Source organism: Ixodes scapularis, unplaced genomic scaffold (genome assembly GCF_016920785.2).
Source record: "Ixodes scapularis isolate PalLabHiFi unplaced genomic scaffold, ASM1692078v2 PGA_scaffold4__175_contigs__length_147842914, whole genome shotgun sequence".
NCBI classification, from domain to species: Eukaryota; Metazoa; Arthropoda; class Arachnida; order Ixodida; family Ixodidae; genus Ixodes; species Ixodes scapularis.
This window is the reverse complement of record NW_024609879.1, coordinates 95,371,240-95,388,031: the sequence shown is the minus strand read 5'-3', so window position 1 is coordinate 95,388,031 and position 16,792 is coordinate 95,371,240. Positions and strand designations below refer to the sequence as shown.

Genomic DNA, 16,792 nt, shown 5'->3' with positions numbered 1-16,792 from the left:
AATGAACACAAATAATGTGTGCAGTGATGTGATTGGCCTAAGTCATTTTGGAGCACCTTTTAGAGCAGTCAAAACAGTGTTCTAAAGCACCAAATGTGGCCTTTGGAGCAAGCAACCAAAACAGTGTTTTGGAGCAGCGAAAGTGGCTTTTGAAGCAACCAAGACAACGTTTCAGAGCAGCAAAAGTGGCTATTAGAGCAGATACTGTAAAACCCTTTATTTTCGCGGCCCCTATTTTTCGCGAATCGGTCACAGATGACATAATCGCGACCACTAAATTTCGCGAATTCCAGACGCCTGCATTGAAAATCTTAAGGACCGAAATTTTTGCGCGCCCTTAAATTTCGCGAATTCTTCAATTTGCAAAATTCGCGAAAATTGAGGGCTCGCGAACAATAAGGGTTTTACACTATTCTTAGAAGAATAAAAATATTGGTCTTTGCTGTACAAAGGAAGGGCACTTTGCGTTGTGCTGTGTTCTGATCCGATTCGTCGTGACGGAACTCTGCTTAGGGCTTTACTAATGAGACATCCCACAAGTGTACAGTGCAGTAGGCATTTCCAAGCAATTCCGAAAAACCGCTTGCCGCCATTTTACTGGTTCTCGACGTGCCAGATTTTCCTCAACAGTAAGCACGTAAAACCGCGGATTGCAAGTGTCCCTGCTGGTGCCTCTGTCGTGCTATCATGTTCGCATGCACGTGAGGGCAAATTCGGCAGGCTTGCAGTTGCGCATACTTCGTTGCGCGAGCGGAGACAACAGCTGTTCCACCCAAACCAAAACCATGCGACTCCGCTCCGTCGCCAACTGATCCCCAAGTTGTATGCAAAATGTAACTGTTAAGCATACGACAAAAAACAGTCCAGCGGCGCGTGCTTGCCAAGCCAGCAAACAAGGTATACGAGCTACACACACAAAAAGGAAGAACCCGAGCGCATCGATGCAAGTCATCGCGAGCCAGGGCAAAAAAGTTCTTGGAGCACTTCGTGTAACGATTGAACTCGAGACAAACAAGCGCGCTGTGCGGGTTCAGCGTGCAGACATCGCCTTCTTTGCTTTAGCTCACGTCTCTTCACCAACCTTCTTTCGCGGCAAATTTTTCCCGTACCGGAGTCCCTTTCGAAAGCAAGCCCACCAAGAGAAACCTAGGTAATCAATACTTCGACACAGCAGCCTTTGAGTAAAAGAGAAATTTTTGTATTAACGTATGATTTAAACAAGTACAGGAATGTTGATAAACACGTGGCAGTACTTAGTTTCGTTTTAGAAAGCGCCATATCTGCAGCGACGTAAGGATGGCAACACCTGACATTGCGCGACCATGGTGACTGGAAGGCAGGGACCAAATATATAGTTTTCCCAAGGCCCTTGCTTTCAGTAGCAAGTGCTTCAGCTCAAAAAAAAAAAAAAAAGCAACTCCCGCCGCGCAAAAACGTGGTTTTATTTCATACAGTGATGTGATTGGCCTAAGCCGTTTTGGAGCACCTTTTGGAGCAGCCAAAACCGTGTTTTGGAGCAGCAAAAGTAGCTTTTGGAGCAGCCAAAACAGTGTTTCGGAGCAGCAGAAAGTGGCTTTTGGAGCAAATTTTTTTATAAAAATACAAAAAAAAATTTGTTCTAAATGCTGGACAAAGGAAGGGCACTTTGCTCGCCACAATGAGCAAATTATTGTCAAGTTAGACGACCTGGGAGTCTTTCAAGTTGTTGACTGAGATGCCAATGACACAACATATTTTGCAATGCTTCAGTTAAATGACATATATATATATATATATGTACCCGCTATAGATAAATAAGAACCAAATTGCACATATTAAATTTATTTGAAAATGACCAGCTTAGCAGTAAATATGAAAGCATAAACTTCACTAGTTATATAATATAATAAATTGAAGCAGTATCCAACTGATGAAACACGTACCTACTGCAATACAATACGAAACTATACACATGAAAAAGGTGCAATACGACTGGTGGGTGCTTTTTCTTTTGTTTGTTGAAACTTTCTGCAAGTCTGCTGCAATCCTCGCTTAGCTTTCGGCAAGTAATGAATGTCCACTTTCAATGTCTCCAAAGAGACGTTGAGACATCCCACAAGTGTACAGTGCTGTAGGCGTTGCCGAGCAATTCCAAAATGTCTCCCACCGTTACACTGGTTCCCGACATGCCAGATTTTCGTCAGCAAGCAAATGTAAAGCAATGGATCGCAAGCGTCCCCAGCTGGTACCTCTGTCGTGCAATTATGTTCGCATGCACGTGAGGTGAGGGCAACTTCGGAAGCTTTCAGTTGCACGCGCTTCGTTATGCGAGCGGAGACGGCTGTTCGATCGAAACCGAAGCACTGCCACTCAGCTCCGTCGCCATCTGGTCCCCGAAATTGTATGCAAAATGTAACAATCCAGCATAAAAAAAAGAGAAAAACAGTCCAGTGGCGCGTGCTTGCCAGGCCAGTGTGCGAGGCACAAGCTAATTTAAAAAGTTAAAAAGCGCAAACAAAACAAGGACAATAAAGCTAATAAAGAAAAAAAAAACGAACCTGAGCGCATCAATGCGAGACATCGCGAGTCAGGGTCAAAAAGTTCTTGGAGCGCTTTGTGCAAGAACTGAACTCAAGATAAACAGGCGCGCTGTGCGGGTTCAGCGTGCAGACATTGACTTTTTCTGCTTTAGCTAACTTGTCTTAAACTTTCTTTTGCAACAGACTTTTCACGTACCGGGGTCCGTCTCAAAAGAGATCCCATCAAGAGAAACCTAGGTAAACAGTACTTCGACACAACAGTCTTTGAGCTAGAGGGATTTTTGTAGTAGCGTTTAATTTAAACAAGGACAGGATTGCTGATTACCCTGCAGCGGTCCTTACGTTTCATTTTAGAAAGCGACATATCTGCAGCAATGTGTGGACGGGAACACCCGACGTTATAACCACGGTGACTGGTAGGAAGGGACCAAAAGTAGTTTTGCCACGGCCGTTTCTTTCAGAAGCGAGTGCTTCAGATAACAAGTAACTCCCAATGCGCAAAAACGTGGTTTAGTTTTACAACATGACGGCATGGCTGGTACCCGGCAAGCTAGCGTCGGGGCGTCCATATACGCTTGCATCTATCGTTAAAATATTTTCAAGAGGATGCGAGACGAGACCCACGAGAGCGCGAAATGAGGAACGGCGGGAAAAACCATGCGAGACCAGATGGACGATTGATGCAGCATACTTTCTGTCGGGCGGTCGCTTGCGCCACCTAGCTCACGCATGCTCAATTGCGGTACTCAGTTTAATTTCGGTTTTGAAAGGCGACCGAAATTGGTCCTTTGGCGCAGGCTTGGCAAAGATTACCCATATTTCGGCGAAATGTAGCAGGATGTAGCAGGGTTAGCCCCTTGGCGCAGTTTGGTGCAATTGGCGCAGTAATCCCATCACTGTTCATAGCACGACGGCATGGCTGGTAGCCGGCACGCGAGTGTCGGAGCGTCCGCACACACCCGCGTCTATCGTTGAAAATATATATATATATAAAAAAGATGCGAGACCACGAGAGCGCGAAACGTGAGACGGCGGGAAAACTATGCAAGACCGGATGGAAAACTGATGCAGGGTACTGTGTGCGGGCAGCCGCCTGCACTATATGACACAGGCAAGCTCAATTACGGTACTCGGTTTAGTTTCGATTTTGAAAGGCGACTGAAATTGGTTTTTGGGTGCAGGCTCGGTGCAGATTACCCATATTTTGTCAAAATGTAGCAGGATGGAGCAGGGTTAGCCCCTTGGTGCAGTTTGGCGCCGCAATCACAACACTGTGTGTGTGAGATTTCAAATTCTTGCGTGCAAACTGTGAAGATTTTCCAAAATTACATGAAGAGAAAAACATGTATAAATGTTATCATAGACGTGCATAAACCTTTCTCACAAGGGCAACTCCATCGTGAAATATCGACACTTACAGCATGTCGAAAACATTACCTGCATTCGATTTACTACACCTCCTGCACCGGTGCAGAAAAGTGTAGTAAATCGAATGCAGCTATTGTTTTGCCATCGCCAAGCCAATAGAATAAATTTAGGATACAAGCGTAATCATCACCCATTCTTCTTCTGTCTCCCCTCTTTTTTTTTTTACTGTTTGCAGGTTGAAACATTCTTGCTATTTTTTCGTTACCCATACCAGATATGCCTGACAGCTGCCTGGGGACTAGAGTTAAGTGAAAAAAGACTATATACCTACTCATGTTTACAAACAACCCTGACCACCCCTACCAGCATGCCACTGGCGTTGTGCATATGCGATGCGGCATGGACAAGCAGCACCGCGTCCTGCATCAACAAACCATTGAAATGTGATGCTGTCGGCATAAGTTACCGTGCTCTTTTTCGCATTGGAATTGTTGAGTCTACGTTGTCATAGCCAGGGTTGTAAAGCACCTAGGTACAGGTAACCGGAATTCAGTACCTAGGTACTTTTGCTGTACCTGAAATACAATCCTAGGTACTTTCATTTCTTGGTATCGGTATCTTAAGTACATTTTCCATTAACTTGCAACTAAGTGAGGTTACTTTTTGACACTTTAGCGAATGGCGGTGTTCATTTGAGCGCTCTGTGGATTAGCGATGCCATTCTAGTGACACCAATTTATTGAATCACTTCGGAACTCTGTTTAGGGAAAATAGCGACCTGCATCCTTCATCTCAAACCGAAATCAACTTCATTGCGTGTAGGAAGCTCCTCTGACAGCTGTACACGGAAGGAGATAACTTGAAAGATGTGCACAGTTTCTGTAGCCTGTGGTGGCTCTTCTGCCATAAATACAATATAAAATACAATTGAAAATAAATTATAATTACAATCGTAAAGCAATGTAACATCGCATATATAATACAGTTTCCACTCAATAAATCAGACTCCAAATTTTCAGTTATCAAAAGTGAAAAAGATCAGAAAAAAAAAAAAGCTTAATTTTCTTCAGATTATATTAAAAAAAGAATAGGAAGTTTGAAGCGTTTTTGCTTGTCGTCGTGAAGGTTCGGTGCATATGCCCTCGACTCGTGCGTTTCTTTATGCGGCTGACATTTTCTGGGCCTGTCGACTTCAGCACCGGCTCCGAGGGCAACGGCAACAAGAGAGTTTTGGCGGTTTCGGCGTGACATGGTTAACAGTGGAAGCTGTGGCTTCGATGAACCAGTTGGAGCGTGGGAATAAGAAACGTGAGGACAACTCTGATGTGGACATTGCATTCTCACCAATAAAGCACATTTATCAAACTCGTTTTTGTTGCTATCCTTAGTATAAACAGCTTTACTTCTGGAGAGATGTGGGGATTCCTGTGGCCTCCCCTCCCTGATGGCTGTGAGAACGGCTGCGGGTCGGAAAGCTCGGCCGCCTTCTACGTAAGCTCTGACCCGTTCGTGAAGCGGAGGGTCCCCGTCTTGGAGGGCCCTCCCCTCACTCTCTCTCGGGGGGGGGGGGGGGGGGGGGGGGGGGGGGGGCCTTTTTTCATTCCCCCGCTTGGATGTGAATCACTGCTGACAGGCAAGGAGGGTTTCGCCTCTTGTTTCCACGCTTTCGGGAAAGGGACTCGTCCGGTAACCGCGAAAGGGATGGGACGTGTATCGGCGACTGACTTCTCCAGTGCTTCCCCGATCTTGGCTCTGGAACCCCGCGTCTGGCAAGTAAGGACCTTTTTTTACCTTGCCGGCATGGGGGAGCATTTTGGATGGGGACATAATCATTTACAGAGTTTTAATAAATGCTCTCGGACACTGCCCCTGATCTGGTAAATGTGCCATCTCCTCCGCTATGCTCAGCCGAACGCAACAGCTGGTGGCAGTGGTGCGATAGCGGACCTACGAGAGCGCTACGGCAGCGGTCGGTGAGGCTTTGGCTCTTGCGTTTTCTGGCAAGTAGTGTTGTAATTTTCGTGTTGAAGCGAAAATAGGAAAGGAGACAGAAACAATATTTCGACGTTGCACCTGGCAGAAATGAATCTGGATAGCGTGCTTAAAGTGGAGTTTTAATCGATAGCTGAAGAGCCCGGTTTGAAATTAAGCAATGACGAAACGGCCGAAGCTGTCAATGAAGCGAAGAAACGACGCCTAGAGAAAAAAAGAGACAAACAACTGAAACAATTGCAACTCGATTAGCTAAAGCTGACTTCAGAAATGACCGCTGGTGGAGTCTCGAAAGCAGTTAACTAGGACATGAGAAATTTTCTGCAGCCGTTTTCTGTTAGGAGCGAATTGGGATTCTTCTAAACCAACTTTGAGCGCGCATGTGTTGGGATGGGTTCTAAAGAGTCATCTTGGCCTCGGAGGCTTCTAAGCGTGTTGCCGGCCGAAGCAGCTGATGTACTAGCAAGGTAAGAGGCAGAGCGTTACACGGATGTAAAGGGTGCTTAGTTGAGAAAATATAAGTTGTCACCCGAAGCTTTCCATTTGAAATTTCAAGAAGCCAAGAAAAACCCAGAAGAGAGCTACTCACTCTGCATGTAAGCAAGCAAGTTTTCTGGAAAACTGGCTCAAAGGAGCTCAGGCGTACAAGGACAAAGCGAAGATGTTTGAGCAATTTCGCTTAGAGCAGTTCTATTGTGTGTGGCCCGAAAAGCTCAGAAAATATGTTCAGGATCCACCAGACGTAGGAACATTACGCAAGGCAGCATAATATGCAGATGAGTACTGTGCAAAGGGGGGATCAAGTTGCAGCCTCGGGAAGACTAACCGGCTTCCAGGGTCTTCGTCCAGGGGAACTAGAGCATTCCGCAAGCCGGAAAAGAAGACGAACAGGGAAGTTCCTAAAGACGAATCCCCCAAAACACGCCTGAAGAAGTCGTTTGGAACACAGAAACCAGTAGTATGCTTCCGGTGTCAAATGCCAGGGCACGTGGCTACCGGATGTCGTGTCCCAAAGGTTTCCCCAGTCCAGTTCGTTCTTTAAAAGAAAAGTCCCTAAATTCATGACATGGAAGTAAACGGCAAGAATTGCAAGGTCTTAGGGGACACGGGTGCGACGTACGACGTCGTGCACTCTTCTTTTGTGAACGAGAACGACTTCACAGGCGACTACGTGTCTGAGGCAGGCCCTGGAAGGAGGCACTGTCAGCCAAGCTGTTGCAAAGGTAATCCTGAAAGCTACTTTGGGGAAGTAGAAACAGAGGCAAGCAGTCTCGGACGTCTTACCGAGATGCCCATACGTTTTGTCCAACAGAACAGCAAAGGAACTGTTTAAGTCAGGGGTAACGCTTGACATAAACCCGGTCATGGTTGTCACGAGATCAATGACAAAGAAAAGCTGCGAAGAAATTGTAGACCAAGCTGTAGCTTCAAAAGCCAGTGCAGCAGACGACTCGTACCATCCCGTCGAAAAAAACTACCGCCGTGCTTTAGATGAGCCCGACCGTGACGACGAAAAAGTTGACAATGAGTTGATGTTCATCCCTCTGACGGGCAGTGATTTTAAGGCGCTCGCTGCAATCGATAAGACAACCTTGATTGTAGAGCAGAAGAGTGATTCCACATTGATAAAATGTCGGGAAAGCATCCAAAGGCCTGAATCGCGCGGCTCGATTCTTTGAAAAGAGCGGAATACTGTATTGCGAGTTTTGTGGAAAGAAAGGGATGAACGTCGACAAAATTGTTGTTCTTCTGAAGTACCCAGAAAGCCTTTTGGAATTGTCTCACCTGGAGAGCAGGTCAGGCCACCTCAGTATCAGTAAGATTAAGGCACGGCTCCTAAGCGAGTACTACTGGCCTAGTTGCTTCAACGATGTCAAACATTTCGTTCGGAGATGTGACGTCTGTCAGCGGATGGGTCGATCTAATGAAAAATGCAAGGCAACCATGACAGCGGTCCCAATCATTACAAAACCTTCCCGCAGAGTCGTCACTGACATTGTGGGACCGCTGCCCGCAACAAAGGAAGGTTTAAAATATTTGTTGAAGGCGGTTTGTCCTGCCACTAAATTCTCCTAAGCAGAGCCCTTGAGCGGCTCAACGTCCGTGGAAGTTGTGGATCCCTTTTGTCCATTTTTGCACGCGTTGGATTTCAAAGCGAAATCCAGTCGGATCTTGGCAGCGTATTTACCAGTGCGTTGACCACGACATTTCTGCAAAAGTTTGGCATTAAAATAAACCACGGCTCAGTCAACCATCCATAGAGCAACAGTGTAGAGAAGGTACACTCTGTGATGAAGAGCATTCTGCGGGCTTGTGTTATGAGAACAAGAAGACTGGCATGCAGTGTTGCCTGCCATGTTGCTTGCTCTACGTTCATTGGCACACAAGTAAATGGGCTTCAGCCCAGCTGAGCTTGTCTACGGGCGAGCATTAGACTCACCGCTTAGACTCCTCCGAGAAAACTGGGAAGGAGAGGACGTAGCTTGCTTCAACGTGTGTATGAGACGCAGCTTCTCGTGGAAGCCAACGTGCTCGAAGCACAGACAAAGGCAAAAGAACGCTATGACAAAAACAGTAGTGTTCGCAGTTTCCGTGAGGGACAGAAAGTGTTGATGTTGCGAACTTCAAAGGCAAACAAACTAAGTTCAATGGGAAGGTCCCGGGACGGTACTGCAAAAACTGTCAGACACAAACTATATCGTTAATTTGCTTGGTCGTAGGAAGTGAGGATCTACCACTGTAATCTAATGAAACTGCACTGCACGTAGAACGAACTCAGGTTGTGGGCGTCTCGCTAAACAAACCTGAGGAAGTAGCAGTTAGCCTTCCAGAGATCCCATGAGATTTAACCACCTTCTCTCCAGAGCAGATCCGCACAACCACGGTGCAGCAAGCAACCTTAAGCGAAAGCCAAGTAAGGAATTGCCAACCTCAATAACAGAGTACCAGAAATTGCTTTTGAAGGTCCCAGGTTGACGTAGTCTGATGACTCATGACATTGAGTTGACTTCGAATGACACCAAGAGGTGCAAAGTTTACTGGTACTCGCCTCGACAGGAAAACCTGATGAAGGAAGCTGTCGAACAGATGCTTGCTCTTAAGCTGAATTAAGCCAGGCGAAGGTGACTTTATATACCCAGCGATAATCGTGGAAGCTAATGGCAAAGAACCATGGTCTTGCATTGATTATTGAAAGTTGAAAGGGTGATCGCAACAAGGTTTTTTTCTATTCCGCACATTGAGATTGCCTCAAAAAGTGGGCCAGGCAAAGGTCATTTCCACTCTAGATCTTGTTCGTGGATATTGGCAAGTCCGGACCACTCGAAACCTTTCCTCGTGCAGTGCGACGCCAGCGAAAGCGCAGACGGGGGAAAGCACCCAATCCTGTACGTGAGCAGGAAGTTAAGTACTCGAGAGCAGGTGTACAGCACAATTTTTAAAAAAAAGTGTGCTTGCCTAGTATGGGCTGTCGAAAAACTTTCATGTCATTTGTCAGGGTCGCAATTTGTTTTCATCACAGACCACCGACCGCTAACGTGGCTCCAACAGAAGTTGAACGAAAATTATTGATTGCATCGTTGGAGTCTATGTTTGCTGCCGTACGCGTTTACTGTTAAGCACAAAAAAGGATCCCTGCACGCTAATGAAGACTGCTTGAGCAGGGCTTTCTGTATAGGCGAAGAATGGCATTGAGGCAGATTGTTTTGTTTTTCTTTATTAATAAGTTTCTGCCAGTGCCGGTGGTTGGTTCTCTTTCTGGTAACCATGTCTGTTTCTGTAGCGCTGCTCTAATTAAAGCACTCTGCGTGCCGAAGGCCGGGCCTTCCTTTGCTTGGCCGCTGTTTGTGGAGTCCCTGGGTTTGCTTTCCCTTTCGTTGCCCAGGGCTCTTGATGTCAGGCGCCACGCCTTCCAAAGCACGGACCAGTTCTGCAGGGACAGGACGCCTCTCCAGTGAGGTGCTATCGTCGACCCCTGGACACCTCCTCAGCATCATGACATACCCTGACCTGCATTGTGTGTCGGCCGGAAACACGCCACTCCTTCAAAAGCACAGAACGGCTCCGCAGGCACAGGGCGCCTCTCCAGTGCAGTGCCATCGTTGACCTCTGCACACTTCCTCAGCGTCCTGACGTACCTTTACCTGCATCGGCCAGAAACGCGATCCACGGACTCGAATGGGACCTTGAGCCAAGACTCACCCCTGTTCTTCCGTGGGGGAGAAGTTGCGTTGTCACGTGTAAGTGCACGGGGGCGCGCAACTGTTGATAGCCGCTGCGCCGAAAGTGATATCTTCGGCATCCCAATTTTTCTTTTATTTGTTCTTGGCAGCAGCCGATAAAGGTCGATCTTGCCGCCACCAGCATTGTTTTTCAGATTTCGTCTCTTGGCGAGCCTGCCTGGGTCGTTGAGTCGTCTTCTCGCTGTGGCCTGGATGCCTGCTCAGCCAAACGCAACAGCGTGAACGCCGCAGAATGGATGCTAAAGCCCGATTCACATGATGAGATTCTGCCCGCTATTTTCAGTAGCTACGTCGCTCGGGCTGCAAAAAGCATGGAGGGTTGCTGCGATGCTCAACGTGGATACTAAAATTTGCAAGCAGAACCGGACCAAGCGAATAAGGCATAACAAGTCGGTGATGGACATCGGTAACAATGATCAGCTCCTCCTTGTATCTACTTTTTACACCAAGCCTACTTACCCTAAACAACCTTCAAATAAATCTTTTGAGGCCTGCACGTCTTACTGCAATGTTTGGTCTACAGGCCGCTGTTGTTTGAACGAGCAGACAACAATGTGAACGAGGTTGAAAGAGCAGACGACAGTTCGAACGATCAGACGGCTGTTTGAATGTGAAGAAACACTGAACGTAGTCCGCAGGTGGTCCAGACAACTTGATGGTTTTCCCGCGTTCATGTTGGAACACTACAAATAAATCTGATGACCACAAGATCCATGAATTCAACCAAAAGTGCTTCCTGCACTAGTAAGCGTGGTCCGACGATGTTTGCTTTGTTTTTTCGCCATACTGATCTTTACACCTTTCCCCACTCTTAGCCTTAGTCGCATGCATTTTGATGAGAAGGCAGGTTTCCAGACTGGTTTCTTCTAAAACAACACAAGAATGCCTGCATGGCAACTCCCACACACAGCCCCAGACCGGAAGTGTGCCCGACGGCAGCAGCACCGCGGCATGACGTAACGGGGTTGAGTTGGTGTATATGGCCTGCAAGTTTGTCTGCTTTTTGCGCACTTCGTGAGCTTGCTTACCCCAAACGCCCCCCCATACTTTCGTTTATCCCCGACCTCAACAAATGATGCGCGCGCTTGGCTGCCTCGTCATCGCGCATTCCCTACATTGCCCTTTGACTGGTGCACTTTTCCTTACATTCCGATGTGCGAAAGAGGCATTTTGAAACACTTGCTCAATGTATAAACCTTAAAAAAAAAAAAAAAAAAAAAAAAAAAAAAAAAAAAAAGGGCCCTTGGACGGTTTTATTTTTAGTGTTTGTGCGTATGGCACGTGATTTGCTCGCTTTCCAAAGTGACGAACATGCGCATGCTGGACTCGAGACTTGTAAGTATTGGAATGGAGTGTACTCCGTTTCATACTTCGTATTCAACGCTGCCAAAGCTACTGGCACGAGCGCATGGCTTTATCCATGGTTTCGTTCGTGCATGCCAATTATCTGCGAGATAAAATTCCATGCTTGTGCCAACAGCTCTGCAACATTGTACACTAAGTACGAAACAGAGTATAACAATACCCTTTTCTGACAAAACGGAAGCTACAGATTATTGCGATGGGAAGGAGACGGCTAGGCTTACTTGCCAATGTAAATGTGATGGTGGGCGACGTTACAATTTGAAGAGCCTTGCGGAGAATAAGGGACCAAAATTATGCCGTTCTGTCGCTTATTATTTTTATACATAAATTATGAGGATTCAAAGATAATAATAGACCATAAAACCCAAAGTCACATTTTTTTTTTCTGCAGTTTTTCGACTCGCATCTTTCTTTAATTTACTTCAAACATTGTGCCTCCGAACAGAACCTCACCTTAACAGACCCCGGATGTGAGAAATATTGTGCGGCTTCCGAGTACAGGGATCAAATTGAGTAGCACGTCATTTAAGGCAACAATCGAAAGTTCCGAAAATTCAGACGAGCATATTAAAATGACCCGGCCGTGGTAGCACATTTTCTTTACCAAATAAAGTGAAATTATGTTTTGGCACAATGTTGGTCCCATCAGTGGCTCCCTTCCAAGGTCATCTTATATCACCGTCGTTAGTGATTAATATATTAGACACATCATATTGAACCACGACCAAAGTTGCTTAATTCATTAATATTATTACTTGTTTCTGCCAAACTGAACACAATTCAAATACCCTAACGCCAGTTGTAAAACACGTACACATCCATCGTCCCGAAGGGCATTTAAAAAAAAACTTGCAGCCTTTCCACTCTGGTGAAGAAGAAAGACGAGCAAAGCTGTACTGTAGTGGGACTGAAGTAATGGCCGGCCACAAGTCGGCAAGCCAGAGTGGAAAGGCTGGAATGGTTGCCGCCATCTATGAGCAACGGCGTCAACCGGCAAGCCGGTTGTCTGGTTGCCACGGTTGCTCACAGATGGCGGTAACTGTCTATACTGTTGTGTCCACATTTATTTGCTGGCGGACATGATCCTGAGGAAACTAGCCCTTGAAACGCTCCAATGTAAAAATTAAAAAAACAGGTGCGCTTGCAGCAGTTCGCTGGCGAGGGGAGGCGGTTTCCTCCTTCCCTTGCCCTTGCCAGTGCTGCATCTATTTTCTCCTCTCCCACCTTTCTTTCCCTCGACCTACCTTCTTGAGTTGTCACCGACTATAGACCTTTCCTTTAACAACGCTGCCATTTTGAGAATTGCGGCGCCGATGACGCCGTCTAGCGGCTTAGAAAAAGAAATACCGGCTAGTTCTGGCAGCACAGCTATCTGGGTAGGCAACGGTGTGGGTAGGGGGGGAACTTGGCTAGATTTGGCTATGGTGGGCTGCAATAACTTGGTTGGAGCTTGTCCGGTTGAATCCAGCTGGCTACTCCCAGGCCATCACCTTGCCTCCTCGAGAGAACGAGGACGAAGACGGTGGGGTGTTTTGATTGAGTTTCCACAGCGAAGTATATATGAGCAGTTTAATGTAGTCTATGCAGGTAAGCTCTCGACATTTGATCTTGAGTGGTGGCATGTAAACTTTTTCATACCTTTCACATACCATGGGGCTTGCAGCAATAACCTAATTGGACCACCTGCACTGGGAATTAAAATCGGTCCTCTTGTCATAAACGAAGTGGTCGTGAGCTTTAACGTGACGTTGAATCTGATACGAATCGCTCGCGATTCAAGCTCGCAATCGACTGACTTCATAAATAAGGATTCTTGGGGAAAATGCGAAGCTCGATAACATTGCAGCTACACTCGCACTGCAGCTTCTTGTGCTCATGGCACACTTGCTGCTGTTGTTGTTATGCTTTTTTAAATTATTTTTCCATCGACCATGCAGTGGTAGCCAGACAACCGTAGATTTTCGGAAATTGCAGCACGGTAAAAAGGAGCACTCAGAACTAACTCATGCACGACGTCCGTTTTTAAGCCTTTTCGCCCATACCCTTGGCGGTTGCATACCCTGTGTCAGCGGGTAATCCAAAAATGCACCAGGTCGAGGGTACGTCAGTTACTGGCTGGTTTGAGGTTATACAAAAAAGGTCTACAGCAATTCATTTGCCCTTAAAGGCCATCAAGGGCATTACATAAGGACACAAGTTTGAGAGTGCACCGATTTTGACAGAATCACCCCCTTTGCTCATTAATGATGGAGCGCACATACACACATTTTAACAGAGAAAGTTCTATCTTATTTTTAACAACTTTTAATTTAGTTTTAATAAAAGTCTGGCATGAGCACCGGTAAAACTAGCCCCACAGCACCTAATAGGGGCCTCACACCACTGCCAACGTATTGTCGACCAAGTTGCTTTTTACATTTAAAGGCACCATGGTGGGTTTATGAGGAGGAGTTTGAGATCAAAGCACGCGTGCTAAAACATAGTGGCTTTGGCACGGAGGTCTCCTTTTGGCCAACAAAGAGATACAAAACTTTTTTTTTTTATGGGATTAATGCTCAGGCACATGAGACGACGAATCCACCAGCCTGTTCGATTTTTAGGAATCGAACGATAGTTTGATGGGCAACGACAGGAGTGATGAAAACAATGTGAATCCTGCAAGCATTTCATCAACTTCGGCATCCACACGTCAGTGTGACTCAGACCGGAAGTCCTTATTTTGAGTAAGATACGATATCTGGGGTTGAGGAAATATTTGCCTTATTTTAAAGCAAACTGCCCATTTAAAATAAAATTTTGCTGTACGCTCCTCGAAGAAAAAATAGAGTAGGCAAGGGGTTAACACATCCATAAGCTAAAAACACACAAAAAAAGGTGTTCATTTGTGTTCAGCGATTAAGAGGGAAACAATGTACAAAGTTCTGCATATAAGAATAAAAGACTGCAAGTTGGGCTCGTTTGTTCCAATTCACACAAAAGTTCTACAAAAAAAAAAAAAAAAAAATCTTGGGGACAAAAGGTGAGAGGCTTTTAGTTCTTATACTTTTTATTTTTCTTCGTTTTTTTTGGCACAGAACTTAGGGTTACAAGGTTGGGATAATAATAGTTAAATTGGGGTACTTTGTACTTTGTTTGCCGCCGAAATTCGACAGTTGGCCATGTGGCTATTTGAAATTCTAACACGGCAAATTTTTTTTTTTTTTTTGCTTGGTTTTGAGTATTAAATGTGCAAAAGACACTTCAGCATGGACAGAAAGCGACAGCCACCTGTTCCGGATTCCCGCTCTCAGGAACTTTTTTTTTTTGTGAAGATGCATGGGTGTGATGCAAGATGCTACTGGCTCCAGTGAGCTATAGTGACCTAAATTCAGCTCCAAATATCGCTTTTGTATTCATTGTGGCTTATCTTATGCACTCAAGGTCTTTTTACTTCCTACTGGCGTCTTTTATTTCCTCAAATTTCCTACCATCCTCCTACAGGAGGTACCTCTTGCGAGGAAAAATGACACTAAAGGCAACTCAAGACATCTAGCAGAATTTGATGTCTCCCATAACTCGTGCTGTACTGTAACAAATAAGGCTTTTCTACAAAATATGAAAGTTTCTTAAAGCAACATTGGACAACAGATTTATAACAATGAATAATCCAAACAAAGCCAAGTTCGAAGTGCAAGGGCTGCCACGTTTTCATTGCTATCCGAGCTTGCCATCGTGCTCTTGACTCTGCCCATGTCGAATGCCCCCGTGGAGAGTATTCAGTCACGTGTCCCTCACAAAGCCATTCCTAACAAACAGGATGTCCCTTCCAACTCTTCAAAACATCCTCTATGTAAAGTTTGCTTTCCTTGGGAAGAATGCGTGCTGTAAGGACATCAACCCCACTGAAGACTCTTTTTGTCCATTTTAACATGGAAATAATGTGAGGAATAAAATGTTTTTAATACAATTCAGGATGTCGTAGATCTCGCAAGCTGCTCCTAAACCCTAGATATGCAGATGCAATGCCTTCATCTTGAGCTCGTCCATTTGGGTGCACAATATTTTGGGCTCTGCAGATGTCTTAATTATAGCTACTTTTGGACTATATAAATCTTTAGCACTTGGGTACTTTTGGGCTACCCCATCTGGCACCTGACAGTTTGAGCTAGAACCTACCTGGAAACCCTGACAAAACATCAATTTGCAAAAGAAACAAGCTGTACAGGCTCTCGTCAATGGGTAAAGCCACTGCCACACTGACAAAAGACCACACAAAAGACAGTCCGCAGGCACTTTCTAGAGTTTTCAGTATGACTGTCACATTGCTCATACAAAAACTATTTACAGATATGTTCGAAGCTTACATTCATATCGAAGGGTCCATTTCACATCAGCAGCGGCAGTCTGCGGCAGCTCATTTCAAAGATGTTAGCCCACTTGGTCCACCCGTAAAGGCCGCTTGGAGGCGGTCGACTATTCACTAAAGTGTCTTTCGACCAACTGAGTGCCACCCGCGCACAAAAGACCGATTAAAGGGCCGCCCACACTAGCGAGAAAACGCGCGTGGCACGCCGATCGCGGCAAGTAACAAAATGTCGCCGAAGCACAGTCAGCGCCACGAGCGCGTGCAGAGACACGCCCTTTATCTTCCCGCTTAACCGATTTATCGGCGCGCCGGGCGCGTTTTCTCGCTAGTGTGGGCGGCCCTTAACGTCGTGAGATTGTGTTTTTGGCGGTGCTTGACCCTCCAAAATGAGAATAAAAGAGATCGATTTTTTTTTTTCCAACAAATATATTGCACCCAGTACAAATTACTACGCTATTTTTTAAACAAATATTAGACCTATCAAGATACGAGAAAAACAAGCAACTGACATTCAACAACTTGACAAAAAAAACAACAACAACAACAAAGGAAACCCACGTGGTCACATTGAGGCTGGCAATCAGCTCTAAAAATAATAAAAGACAAAACCCGCCGATACACATAACATACAGTGGCTAGCGATAGGAGCTAGAATGCACAAACGACGACCAAGCAGGACAGACCACGCGGTCTAGCAGGTAGCGAGCACAGGGTCAGAACGGCGGTGGAGGTATTTGAATGCGCCGACTCACCCGTCGCGCGCGATACCTCCCCACTTGCGACGCATGCACCGCAGCCGTGCGACAGCGTGGTTCGTACTGCAGTTTGCGAATTCTGGCTCACATCGCTAGCCACTGTAACCGGCCTTGGCAACTCGGAGAGAATCATCTATAATTCATCGAGTCGACGGAAACCTTCCAGAAAGCGAACATTTCACGTCGCGGCCCCTCAAATCGCCAACG

General features: G+C 46.0%; 1 protein-coding gene across 6 annotated transcripts in view; it reads right to left on the bottom strand.

Moving 5' to 3' along the window:
• The window catches only part of LOC8043426 (E3 ubiquitin-protein ligase Mdm2), a 39,609-nt gene that overhangs the window by 21,836 nt on the left and 981 nt on the right, over positions 1-16,792 (bottom strand). The window lies entirely within an intron of this gene.